The sequence below is a fragment of the Anneissia japonica genome, unplaced genomic scaffold (genome assembly GCF_011630105.1).
Source record: "Anneissia japonica isolate Jap-2015-1 unplaced genomic scaffold, ASM1163010v1 scaffold212_len457575_cov179, whole genome shotgun sequence".
Lineage (NCBI taxonomy): Eukaryota > Metazoa > Echinodermata > Crinoidea > Comatulida > Comatulidae > Anneissia > Anneissia japonica.
The window spans coordinates 308,213-319,168 of NW_022758217.1; the positions used below are offsets into that span (position 1 = coordinate 308,213).

A 10,956-nucleotide genomic window follows, 5' to 3' on the forward strand; every position below is an offset into this window, starting at 1 on the left:
CCTGTATACAGTACAGTACAGTTTGCAAGTTACCTCATTCTGCTCACTCCCTTTTGGAAATTTTAGTATCTAATCTTACAACATTGTTTACACTTTCATCCTGGTATATTTCTTTGTGTATATTTTGTACATGTACAAGTTTATATTTTTTAGAAAGCTTTCTACATTTTTTTAAATTTCATTCTCATCCCACTGATGAGGAAGTCGAGATACCATACCACTGATGAGGAGCAATGGTGCCAAGATACCACACCACTATACCACCAGTTGTACAAGGTACCACACCACTGCTGAGGAGCAATGGTGCAAGATACCATACCACTAATGAGGACCAGTGGTGCAAGATACCACACCACTGATGAGGACCAATGGTGCAAGATACCACACCACTGATGAGGACCAGTGGTGCAAGATACCACACCACTGATGAGGACCAATGGTGCAAGATACCACACCACTGATAAGGACCAATTGTGCAAGATACCATACCACTTGTGAGGACCAATGGTGCATGATACCACACCACTGATGATGATAAGCATTCGGTTTCCACACAGCCCGAGTTGAGTCATTGAAATGAAAGTCTTTAGAATTTAAATTGAAACTGAACATTTCCGAAAATCTGTAACCTATCAAAAACCTTGTCAAAAACACAGTGAAGATTTTAAAAACAATGTTACTTCTTAGCTTTTTTGGCATAAAACTCTAATTGTAAACAATTTCTGAATAGTAGGAAATGTTCAATTCAATTGTCATTGTATGCTTTTTGCCAATTTTTCATTTCAGAGCAATTTTATTCACTATCAACAATATGAAAATGGAGAAAGTTAGTATAAGTATGTCATTATTTTTGGAAAATATTTCATTTTCATTGAGACAAATATTAATTCAGAATTCTTTATTGTTATAAAATTGATAGGTCCCTTAAAATTCATGTTGTGGCATGATGTACATTAATTCAATCGAAATTAAGAAATGTTTACTTCTAATATCCCTCTTGTGCTACAATATGTGTAAATTATTCTCTTCCATTTTCATATGTTGTTAAAATCTAGATTAAGTGATGTTTTAAAGAAAGTGTTGATGATTAAATAGGTTTTAACTGTAAATTTGTAAATTTATCTGAAGCACTGTCATTCTTATTCAAAATTGAATTTGGGAAAATTTTATATATATATTTTCAAATTGATGTTTTTCTTTTGCTTAAATACAATTCATCACTGTGCTTTATAATTTGGATAAAATAAACATCTAATTTGTGTAGTATACATTTTTAAATTGGTCAATTCAAAAAAACACAACAAAACTTGTGTTATAAATATATTGAATAACAGATGACATTGTGGTACTTCTGATAGGTAGAATATTTTCTTTTGTTATAAAATGTATTGTACATTATATTTACCAAATATGGAAAAGGAGAACACAATTTTTGTTTACATAATTAAATCATTCAATAGCATTTAATTTTAAAAAAAATCTCTCGTTTGGTATGACAAGTTATTTACCACAACAAATCTTTTAAAATTTAATTGAACATTCTTAAAAATTGTATTTGAGGAAATAAGATTCTCCTTTTTCATGTTTTGATATATAATTCGTGGAAAGGTGTATGTATATCTATTGTTTATAATTATAACATTAATTTTACTTTGGAAAATGAAGACAAACTAATTACACTTGTTTTCAAAAATTTCTGGTAAGATCTTTAAACTTTTGATCGAATATTTGTAGCAAAATTTCCCTAGTGTTAATCTACTCCCATGAAGGATCAAAACATCCTATAGAGGGAAAATCTTAATAATCTTCCTTGTTTTTCCTAGTAATTACATGTCATGATTTTACTACCAACATAAATTGTTTAAATTTTAAATTTCCAAATTTTTTATTTTATTTGAAATTTATACATCTACGTTGAAATTTGAAATTGTTCAAAATATTTCTAATTGGCTATGCTGCAAAATTTTACAAACAGCAAATCATGTGTGTGCATTAATGAATTGTGCTTTCGAGTAATTACATAATGTCTCCATTTTTCAAATCCTCATTAGCAAGGAACAAGACAGACATTTCATTTAAAATAATTTGATATCAAATTTCTGGTTGAGTATTCTATTATTGTAATGATTTCACTTTCATTAGTTTTTGGTTTACTTTTACAAAAAATTTTTCGAAATAAATATAAAATTGTAGTTATTCAGCTGCAAATCCAAGAAAAAGTTCAAAACAAATTCAAATATTTTGGATGAATTATCCAACTAAATTTCAATCAATTAGAAAAAATGAAATTAATAATCTCACAAAATTTTGAAAAAATTTAATACTTCAAATTAAAATGTAATTGTTTTGGTTTTGCTGATGAGGTTCTTTTTTCTTCTCTTCCGTTGTAAACAATGTTTTAATTTTTTTTTTTTGTCTCACAAAAAATCTGGCTGAAGGGATTAATTATTTTAATGTTTGAAGTAAGAATTTAAAATAATAATTGCAACAAAATTTAACTTAATATTATTGATGTAAATGATAATGTTGTTTTCTAACTGTCAGAAGCCCCAAATTTCTATACCAATTATGAAAACCACAAAATAATTATAAATATAAAAAACTCAGTTTGAAAAATTGAATAAAATTATATAAAACATTTTAAACTATATATTTATATTTAAAATAATAGTGATTAATTTTATGAATTTCATTTTTTTGCATTGTAATTATAAGTAAATAAATTCATGATTAAAATTATATTTGCCTTTAGTTTTACCTGAAATTTTTAATTCCAAATATATAAATTATAATGAAAATAAATAAAATGTAAAATTATATCATTCATTCAAAAATTAAGAATTAAATATAACTAAATTATAAATAAGAATATTTCTAAATAATAGTGAATATGAATAAAAATATAATATTTATGAATAATATAGACTTATCTAAATATGGCTATGTATCAAAGTAATGTAAATTAATCATAAAATAATATAGAGTAAAAGAGTAATATAACTGCCCTTCTACCGATTTGAGACATTATTATCTGTCTCTTATACACATCTAGATGTGTATAAGAGACAGATGTACATCATAAAAAGGGTAGATAAATCCACTAAATGCAATTAGTAACAATAATAAAAAAATAATTATAGTTTCAATTTGATATTGTGCATGCTAGATGCTGTCTCTTATACACATCTACACAATAAAATGTGTGATTAAATGTAAAACAATTTCATTCTAAATTGTAGTATTATTGCATTTTGCTGTACAATTTCAAGTAGATGGTCATGCATCACATTTTTATTTTGTGCATCAAACTACAAATGAGTTAGCCTAATTAACTGAGAAAAAATGCATTACATTGTTGGGAAGAGTAGCAACTGAGTGGTACCACACATCATCACGACCTTGCGATATTGATGCAGATGATGTTGAGGAGGAGCAGTTAAAGATGGCACCCAATGACAGTGATGAAGAACCAGATGTTTGTAAAGATGGTGAGATTTTTATTTGTATGTTTCACATTGACAAATCACTGATATAGGTAGTGTAAACTGAGATTTTATGTACTGTGTACCGATGACAGGCAGTGAGGTTTGTTTAACACGGTGCATGTGTTCAAACTGCGGGCAGTGGGCGCATGCAAAATCAACCAGTTCTGCCTGTGGCCAAGATTCTCCTTGCCTATTTTTATTTTACCCTGTGGGTTATTTGCTATGCACATGGGCAGCCCTTCTCACCCATAAAACAATTTCCTGTTATGTATAAAATCTTAAATATGGGGTCTTTTGGCCAGTGTGGACAGTTTATATTTATGGAATGTGCCTGCAAGCAAAATTGCTGGTGTTGCTTGAGATGGTACTGTATTTATTGTATTTTTAAATTAAAAAAATAATAACTTGTAAATTAGACTTGTGCTGAAACAGCTTCTCTTCAGTTATTTATTTTTTTGTAATTGTTTGTTTTTGCAGATCCACTGTCAATTCTCGAGTCGTCACTGAATTTGTGGTTGGTGAGGCAGCTGAAGTTCTCGTTGATAATCCTTCATCCGCATCCGTAACACGTGATAGACAACTGGTATCTTTGTACATTTAACAGTGAAATTTTCTACACATTGTTAAAGTGGAATTTCAAATAGATGTATACAATATATTTAAAAATTTCAAATTTTAATTCTGTTTTTAAACATTATGGTTAAATTTTAATTTTTAATTTTGAAATCCAATACCAAATTAACAAGAATTCTAAATTTACAAATTGAATTTGAATTTGAATTTATTATATAAATTCAAAATGTGTTTTTTTTTTTCCTGGAATTAGAAAAGTAAATTGATATAAATTTTCTTTATTATTTGCAAAATTTTAATTGCTTTTAATCCAATTATCAAATTCATTTTGGAAAAACAACTATTTTATATAACTACAGTATGTAAATTTATGTAAAAAAAATAATTTTGAAATTCCACCTTTTATCCAATTGTTATAATAATTTGTAGTTTGATGCATGCTATGGTTTTTGTTTTCAGTATTCTCTCGATTAGTTAAAACATTGTACAATGCACTTCTCTGCAACCTCCTGCATGCTCCATTACACCGATGGTCTGATCCTGCTTGGCTGCGTGGCAGTACTTACTTCTTGTTGTGCTCGTTGCTGCTGCTGAGTGGTGAGTTTGCTTTGTTGAAATTCTGTAAAGTTCTTTTTACGAGTTAACATTTCCTTTGTAAATTGCTTTGTGGGTAAAATGTCTGTGAGAATCCTTTTCCCGACGTGGTGTCAGCTTGTGTGGGTAGACCATCATCAGTGTAAACGTTCGACCTCGTCAATGCCAAGGAGTTAACTAAAAATTATAGCTGGTTTCAGTTTGTGGTCTTTTTTCAATAAAATAACATGGTATTTTTCTCAGGAGACATTTTAAGTGTATACAGAAGAATATTGTTTTCCTTTTGGCGGTTAGGCATTATCTGCTAATATTTTTCGCTAAGTTTAGGAAAGTATGCCAGCTGGGCCAAGGTTGTACTTCTGTTGTCACGATGTGTATCTGAATTGTAGCTTTTTTGAGTTGGCACCAAATTATTGAATAATAATATAAATATTAGTAACAATAATAATGATGATAATAGTAATAGTAATTTGATATGCATATGCTAGATGCCTTCATAAATAGTAGTATAATAAATTGTATAGATGTAATTATACATAATTAAAAGGCTGATTTCTAGCATAAAAAGGGTAGATAAATCCACTAAATGCAATTAGTAACAATAATAAAAAAATAATTATAGTTTCAATTTGATATTGTGCATGCTAGATGCTGTCTCTTATACACATCTAGATGTGTATAAGAGACAGCTTTTGGCCACTACGGACAGTTTATATTTATGGAATGTGCCTAGGTAAATCTGCTAAATACAAAGAGTAACAAGTAATAATTGTTCAATACTGAATTACATATTGACTTGCTGCAATAAATACAACTCTCATAAACATTTCATCACCTAATGTGTCACCTAATAAAAAATTTTAAATTGTTCACAAATTAAAATATGCAATGAATATTAAATCTGTATCAATTGTTTTAATTTTTTTTGTTTCAAACTATTAAAAGTTTTAGAACATAATACTGTTAATTTAACAGAAAGAATAAATGTATTATTAACAAACATTTATCTAGTAATATGCCTTGGAATATAATAATAATGATAATAATCAAAGATAATTACAAAGTTATATATTAGATTAATCAATTAAAATTAAATTTATATTTGCATATTAAAATATATCTAAATTAAACAGAACACACACATTGTTAAATATAGTATTTTGGATTGATTGAAAATCATAAAATAACTTTTAAAATTTTAACTTTAATTTAACTTAATAAAAGCATAAAATCATTAAAAAAATATAACTTAAAAAATAGAAATAATTTATTATTAATAAATATTTATCTAGTCATGGGCTTTGGAATATAATACAAATAATGATAATATTATTCAAAAATTATTTGGCGCACTTAGGGTTTTTAGGAAAATATTTCAAAATTAACTTTAAACAAATATTAATCACTATGTATTGTGTAAGTTTAGAAATAATATTGTTTAAAAAGATTACAGAACATAAATACTACATACTTTTAGATATTGAAATGTAAAAATTATTTAAAATATCAACCCTTTAGGTACTATTAATTTTATAGGCTGTTGCTTTTAATATAAATACAGAATTATATTTTAAATTAATCAATTTCTATTTGCATAATAAAATATATCTGTAAATACAGCACACATATAGTTTAATTCAGTATTTCTAATTGATTGAAAATTATATAATTATTTTTGATTTAACATAATAAGCAGTTTTCGCCGCACGATGTTAACCTTAAGGGATGACGTCATAATTTATTCATCTTGCGTTGCGGAGTACGTTAATTTCAGGATTTTAAGTGCTCGACACGTTAGTTACGGGTTTGCGCATGTTTACAAAAGGGGCGGAGCTATCGCGCTGCATGTTGGGTACTAACGTTAAGGTTAAGGTCGTGCGGCGAAAACTGCTTATTATTGACTACCTAATAATAATAATAATTAAACCAATCAACTTAGAATTAACTTCTATGTGTGCTAACTTTAAATGTGTCTGTAATCTTAAACAAGTTCAAATAGAACACAAAATAAATGTATAATAAAATTTAAAACATTTTATTAAAAAATGTAATTTAAAATAAATTTAACTTTATATTTTAATTAATGCAAATCATATCACAAAACGAAGCACACACAACTAAATTTAATATTTCGACAATAACATTTTAGAAGTAAAGTTAGGTTGTTACTCTTTAGATAGGGTATATATTGGAAATAGTTTTAAACATAATTAAGGAGAAGTCTTTAATTGTTATTTTTTTATCAAATAAATAAAAAGAAAAAAAATACAAATAATAACCAAATTTTCTATTACATTAGTTATACATTTTCAACATCACCCATCAATAATCAATATTATACAGTCTTTTGTGTTTGTGTGATGTGCTCTACCAAAGCAAATCATTAAAAGTAAATTAAATTCCAAATTATAGTAACTTGATAATACTTATTAACAATTATATCTAATACATATTCCCACTATTGAATAAAAAAATTTAAAAGCTACTGCAGAAATACACAAATTTCTTTTAAGAAGTAATATTTATAGAGAATATGACATTACTTATAATGCACTTGGAATACAAATAAATAGAAAAATAGAAAACAAAACAGTTTTATGTAATCTACCCATATAAGGGCATGATGATGTAATATGTTCACAAATTATAATAAATTGATAAATTGACTAACAACATACTGTATAATAAATTGGTAATACTTATTAACACTTATGTCTAATATATATTCCCACTATTGAATAAAATAATTTGAAAAATACTGAAATACACAAATTTCTTTTAAGAATTAATACTTAAAAATATGGGCACAATTAAATATAGAATATTAGTTATATTAGAAAAATAACTAAATGCTGAAAGTAAATAAATTTAATTAAAATGATTAAATTAAATTACATTTAACATAATAATTGTAATTGCAACAGTTAATGGTCAAGTTGCTTTATAGTGCATATGACATTTGCTTATAATGCACTTGGAATACAGATAAATGGAAAACAAAACCAGTTTTATGTAATCTACCCCATGTAATATAAAACAATGTGTAAACTTACGGATTAAAAGTTCTTCATTTAAACAGTTTTCAAAATATTAAATATTCAAGATATGTAAGTACTAAAATAATCATGATTTTAAGGAATCATAAACATAAATTGAAAACATAACTATTGAAATGGAAATGTTAATAAAAATAATAATACTGTAGTATACTATTAACATGTACACTAAAAAGTAAAACATAATGAAAAAATCTAATATTATAGTAAAAATACTTTCTTAAAAAATTATATACTAATATTTATTTGAATAAACGCCTCTTAATTTCCCTGTAAATGTGGAATAACAACACAAAAGTACAGTCAAAATGTGTTGTTGCGTGATCTTAAAGACTTATCAATCCCAACCAGGTTAGAAAAATTTGAGGGAGGTGCTTATGATTCCAAATGAGGCTCTGGAGGGGGTGTTTATTCAAATAAATATGGTAATTAAAAATTTAAATATTTACATCCTTTTAAAAGTTCTGCTTTGGTAAAGTACATCATACATGCACAGCATTTAATCAATATAAATATAGACCTTAATAAACAAAAAATCCTACCCCAACTAAGTCATTTTAAAGGTTTGTCTTACGATTTGAAGATAAAGTAATGATAAATACAAACATTACAGAAAAGCAATTAATGATTTTTTAAAATTTTGTAACTAGATTTTAAACATTATACAGTAATTTGAAAATAGAATGATTTTAATAGATTTTAATAGGATGATTTTAGATACAATTATACTTGACACTAATTTATTTACTAAATAATTAATAGATAAAAATGACTTCTCCTATAATTAGCAATATTTGGTGCCAACAGTGATATAAAGAGCGATCGATTCAGGCAGGGTATGGCTGAAGAGCTGCTGTTCAGAACACGATGCTTAGGTTTAGTATTACCAGAGGTGCCAACCACATCAAATTCTTTGCAACCAAATTTAGTTCTGTACTGCACAGTTAATGTTGTTTCCTGAGTGTAATCTAGGCAACCAAAAGCACTTGTAAATTTATATCCTGATGCCAGTTTAAGTCCCATACTTTCTGATATATAAATAAAATACATAAATATACTCTAAATTTGTTTCCAAATTATTTAAATCTTTTAATAAAATATAACTTTAAATTTTAAATTAATTTTATTTAATACTAGCGTTAAAATAATTAAAATATATGCAAAACAAACTAGTTATTTAAAGCTTTTTTAAACAAAAAAAAAATCCAACTTAAATTCTTTAATTTAATTTTAAAATTGCATTAAAATAATTCTAAAAAATTAATTCTTAAGCAGCCAATTCTAAATTCAATCTAAACAAATAAATAATTTAATTTAATAAAATAACATGTTAGTTCATTTAAATAATTATTTAGCAACATTAATAATGCTAAATTTAATCTAATTTCAAAATTATTCGTATTTGAAAATTCTTTGACATTAATCATTTAATTATTAAAAATATAATTCCTATCCTTGGCAAAGATTGGGAAGAGGGTTGGCGATCTTGCGTGGGTTGTCGTCCATCTTGGGTATAGGGTTCTCACAGGTATTTTACTCATCTTGTAATTTACATTTGACTTGTAGCTTGTATTCAGAACTTCGCAGGTTTCTTCGGGCACTCTTGCTGCTTGGCAGTGGGCATGACTTGAGGTAGTACTTGCTGTGTAGTTGAGTCAGGTGAACCTGTTGGTGGGGGCTGCAGGGGTTGCGGAGAAGTGCATTTTTTTTTTTTTTTAGAGAGTTTGCTAGTCAAATAAATACGACACAAAATTGATTCAAATTCTCTCGTCTTTATTTGTTCCTTGTATCATCGTTTATATAACATCCCTATCTTTTTCAGAGGGTTACTGCATTAAATAGCGCCCCCTAAATCAAACGAGGGACTGCTTGCATCAAAGTGTCCTCTACCTCCATAGAGGGCGCACTTTACGTCAACAGCGCCCTCATTTAATTTAGGGGGCACCTAATGCAGTGTAGCTCAAAGATCTTGCAACTCGCAACAGTATTTTTGCAACGCGCAGGTCATTATGCATGCAAATAAGTTTTGGAGGAGTGCTAGATAAAACAGAGTAAACAATTTTCTGCCAGTTATGAAATTTTCAGTGCACTTAACAGATTATTGGAGGAACCATATCTTAATTTAGTAAACAAAATTGGCTTGCATACTATTCTTTGCACAGGGCAGTTTCAGTCGGCAGTTAAAGAAGGGCTTAGTTACACCATTTTTTTCCCAGATTGTTGAAAGTTTTTAGTGCAGTGTGCAAATAAGGCTTTTGTAATGAGCTCTATATAAAATTTGGCTTCGCATTTTACTTTGGAGGGAGCACTGTATAAAATTCAGTAAAACAAATTTGGCTTTGTAATTTTTTTTCTAAGTTCATGAAAATTTTCTGTGCATTACGAGTACTAATACATTTTTGGAGGGAGCGCCATATATAAAATTCAGTACAGTAAATAAGTTTTGCTTTGTCTTATTTTTTGCAGAAGGTGCAGTTTTACGAGTCTTTAATGCATTACGCTTAGAAATAGGTGAGAGCGCTATTTTGTTACAAGATCTTTGAGTAAATAACCAACCCACTTACCTCCAGTCTTCTCGTCTCTGTACCATTCTTTGCCAGCATACAGCATAAATTTATTAATACATATACCATAGGCCTATCTAATTCCTCCAGGCTTCTCGTCTATTTACCATTCTTTGCCGGCATACAGCATAAATTTATTAATAAATATACCATAGGCCTATCTAATTCATCAATCAATTATGTATTTGAATTACTGTATTAAAGATATTGTCTTTATATTTTGACATTATTGACACGTTTCTAATACTTTGATTACGTTAAAATAAATCTGACAAACATCTTGGCTTCAGCAGATGGGTTCACAGTAGATGGCGTCACAGAGCGATGACTTCATTTTTTATCATTATATAATATAAAATATATTTTTCATTGTGGTGGAATGTTGTTTAAGACATTTGTTTCTTGTATCCTTCAGTCAACTCTTCTCTTCATATCTGTAAATATTTAAAAATGTTAAAAATTAACCAAAATAATTGTTGAAATAAATGCTATCATACAGTATATGTAAACGTATTACTGCTATATATTTCAATCTAAAAAAAAGATTATTGTATTACTGTACCGTAATCATTATCAGGTGAATCTCGCAACCATTTTGAAGCCACATCTAGCAATGAAATCATACCTGTAAAATAGATACACAAGTCAGTTATTATACTGAAATAGGGTGTCATTACAGTATTG

The 10,956-nt window shown here is 27.7% G+C and overlaps 1 long non-coding RNA gene across 1 annotated transcript in view; it reads right to left on the reverse strand.

The window, feature by feature from the left end:
• Window positions 1-9,464: 9,464 nt before the first annotated feature.
• The window catches only part of LOC117125226, a 2,354-nt gene continuing 862 nt past the window's right edge, over window positions 9,465-10,956 (reverse strand). The window contains exons 2-3 of the long non-coding RNA XR_004448069.1: window positions 10,835-10,897; window positions 9,465-10,706 (exon numbers count right to left, since the gene is read on the reverse strand). This is a non-coding gene — a long non-coding RNA (uncharacterized LOC117125226). The remainder of the gene's footprint in view (window positions 10,707-10,834; window positions 10,898-10,956) is intronic.